This window comes from Bicyclus anynana, chromosome Z (assembly GCF_947172395.1).
Source record: "Bicyclus anynana chromosome Z, ilBicAnyn1.1, whole genome shotgun sequence".
NCBI lineage: Eukaryota > Metazoa > Arthropoda > Insecta > Lepidoptera > Nymphalidae > Bicyclus > Bicyclus anynana.
The window spans coordinates 2,374,632-2,378,135 of NC_069110.1; positions in this window are offsets into that span (position 1 = coordinate 2,374,632).

Here is a 3,504-nt window from a genome sequence, read left to right on the forward strand (position 1 = left end):
CTGTGACTTTGTCAAAAAAATATTTCTATATGAATAGAAAAATGGCGATATATTTGGCTTATCACGTTAGTTTTCAAGCAAAAAACAACCGGCTTAGTTTGTGTCGGGTTACTTTAAACTTTAATAATGCACAAATGGTTCCCTGAATTGAATTATCACATCTGCAGTATTTTTAGAAATAACTATCCAACGATACCCCACACTGTTAGACGAGAATAAAATCTTCGTTAGTTTACGTGTAAGGAAGGTTATGTTTTTTTTAATTAGCATAGGTGTATTTAATTAATATACCCATAGCAAATAGCTGCTTTCTATTTTTAAGAGACTCTGTGCTATGTTACTAACAACTTTATCCAAGTATTATTTATAACTCAGAGTTTGTATGAAATTGTCGGACTTCAAGTATTTGGTCTAAGTAATCATTACTTAGCTATTATAATTGTTCCTGTTGTTGTTTTTCTTGTAATATCATTAATGTGCTACTTTTGTGAGTTTCTTCAAATACATAAACAACCGTTAGCTGGTAAAGCGGGGGGGGGGGGGGGGGGGAGACAATAGACTCACAAAAATAGTATAAATTTGTCCCCACTTTACATAAAGGGAGATGTACCCTAAAAATACTTTTCAATATTATGTTTTACGACTTTATTGTTTAGCAGCTACGATGCCACAGACAAAGTCATGTAGATACACAGGCAGACTGGAGTAATCACGGGGTCAGGGGTCAGTTGTCTACGAAGACAAGAGGTCCGACAGACGTCTTGTCCGATTTACGAGTATGCTTTATATGAAATTTTTAATCTTAAAAATATCGGGTTGTGGTGAAAGGTGAAATATTAATGGGGGATTTTTCGTTTACGTAAAGAAACAAGAAATCTAGTTCCATCACGCTACATGAATCATGCAGAGATTTATTTAAATAAAAAACAATATACAAAATGTCGATATCAATGTCCATTGATGTAAGCGTATACCTATTAAGAAAATATTTGACAAATTTGGGATGAAGATTACTAGAAAAAATGCTAACGAAATGCTGATTGCTGATATATTGGAATCCTACATACATAACTTAGAGAATTTAGATTGAGAAAGGTGACGTGAAGAAAGTGCATAATATATACTTTGAACTAAAAATACATAAAAGTTGGTTGTACACAAGGCAGCGACGGCACGAGGCAGCAGATCCTGTACCTTTTATACATAATATATTTCCGATGTACCAGAATTCGGAAATAGTAATACTATTGCTACTTTTGGCGAAAACAGCTATTATGGTTGAATACTGAGGAAAAATAATCAGATTAATTTTATAACAATAAACGAAAAAAATTGCGTATAAAGCCAAAATTAATAATTAATCAAAAGAGTACTACGATGTATCACTGACAAAAATTGGTACTTTATAACAAAGAAAAACCAATTGGCTCGGCCGGTATAAAGAGATGCGCTTGCGATGTTTTTTTTACCTGCAATGCAGTAGGTACTCGTGGAATTCGTTTTCCCATACTAATCCCTACGACCTATGTTAACGAAGCGATGCCTATTATAACGTGTACATATGTATATAATTCTGATAACTCCTGTAATTGTATAACAAACCTTTTAGCTATTACCCAAATTTGCGTAAACGCATAGACGGGATAATATGTAAAAAAACGCATATTGCATAGTGGTGGGAAAAGTAATTTCTTTAACGTTACACCAAAACCAAGGCGCTATGAAAAGTTACAAGCACCATTGTAGACTGTAGCACACATTGTTCGTTATAACCATCTCAAAATATTATTAACTAGTGGATAGGACAGCTATAATAGTTTTATAGGCTTGGGTTTTATAAAACACTAACTGACTCGGTGAACTTCAAACCGCCTTAGAATTTTCCTGAGAAAGATCCACCACCCGCCTCAAATTATGTATTCAAACCATCCAGGAACCCATTCAAATATACACATATAATTTCATCCGATTCGGTCCAGTCATTCTAGGTTTAGTAACAAATAACGTGCAGAAGAATTATTTATATTATAATAATAATTAAATGACGAGACATTTCACTTAAAAGTTTGTTAAATGAAATGTTACTCTTACTAAGTGTTACTATATTATAGAAGGAATTTAGCTGCACTGGCACCAGCGGTAACTAGATTAATATTTATGTTCTATTTTTTCTCATTCTACTTAAAAACCTAATAACAAAAATTATTAATTTTTCTATACAAACTTCCATCTCCTTCAAGTTATATTTTGGAACATGGTAGCATATTGGAAAGTATTTAAAATACGTAATATTTAAATATAGGTGTTTTCACATGAGTTGATCATAAAATATCACAAAATATAGTCAGTCTGCTGGACCTTTCATTTTGAAAATTTTAAATTATAATTAAGCACGTTGCTAATAATATGTTTGGATGGTGTTTCCAGTCTATGCTTTCTATTGCCACCAAAAATATTTTTATGTAAAGTAAGAGGAACTATGCTATACTTCTATGATTGATCCACTTTCAAGATCATGGTGCAACTTCTGATTAGTTACATACCATGAGAAGTTCGTTATAATTCTCAACATCTTCGACTGAAACCTTTCGAACAAAAAATAATTTTTAAATTCACTCGAAAATTAAAAATAATTATTTATTAGGTTTATTTACGTAACTTACACTAACTAAAATAATAAAAAATTGTCCTTTTTCGAAAATACTACGACGATTGTGCGGCACAGAGTTGACGGCGACATACTAGCTAGCTACATGGTGGCTGTCTGTCTCGGCGAAGTCCGATTTCTGTTTGAGCCATTGTTCATCGACTTTGGACATGCAATAGTCGTTAACACAATCACGGGCTACCAGTCGCTTGTACGACGGCGGGGACCAACTAGCACGCCCGCTTGTATGAAATCGATACCGAAACGTATAGTCTGGCAAGTTCGTTGATGACACTCCCATGATATGCGGGCGACGGGGAGATAGACTGCGCGCTTGTGAAATCGTGCGTGCGGGGAAGTGAGGTGCATTTGTCGTGGGTTTTTCATTCATCGCTACACGCGCCCCGGCCCGCGTAGATCATCGGGAGTGTTACGAACGATGTTGTCAAGCTATAATCCACGGAATTTATACATTTTATACCGAATTAAATAATAGCAGTGACCGCTTGTCATTTGAAATAATACTTTACATTGAATGTTATTATGCACTCCTTGTCAGAACTCCTATGTAGGTTGCCAAGGGTCGCCAAAGAGTAGCCAACTGAATAAGTTGATGAAATATTGATAAGATTCAATCGGTACCTTGCTTGCTACGAGGTATTTGCTATGACAGTCAATGTTACAAACAGATAATTTCACAAATGTTTTGTCGAATAATTATTTTTTTATTTCAAACATTTCAAATCATGTTATATGCATGCATGCCCAACTTATTTAAAGAATACTTGAGAAAACAACTGGAATAAATATGTATGTAAAGCAAAAAAAATACACAAATTAGTTTCAGTTAATGTAGG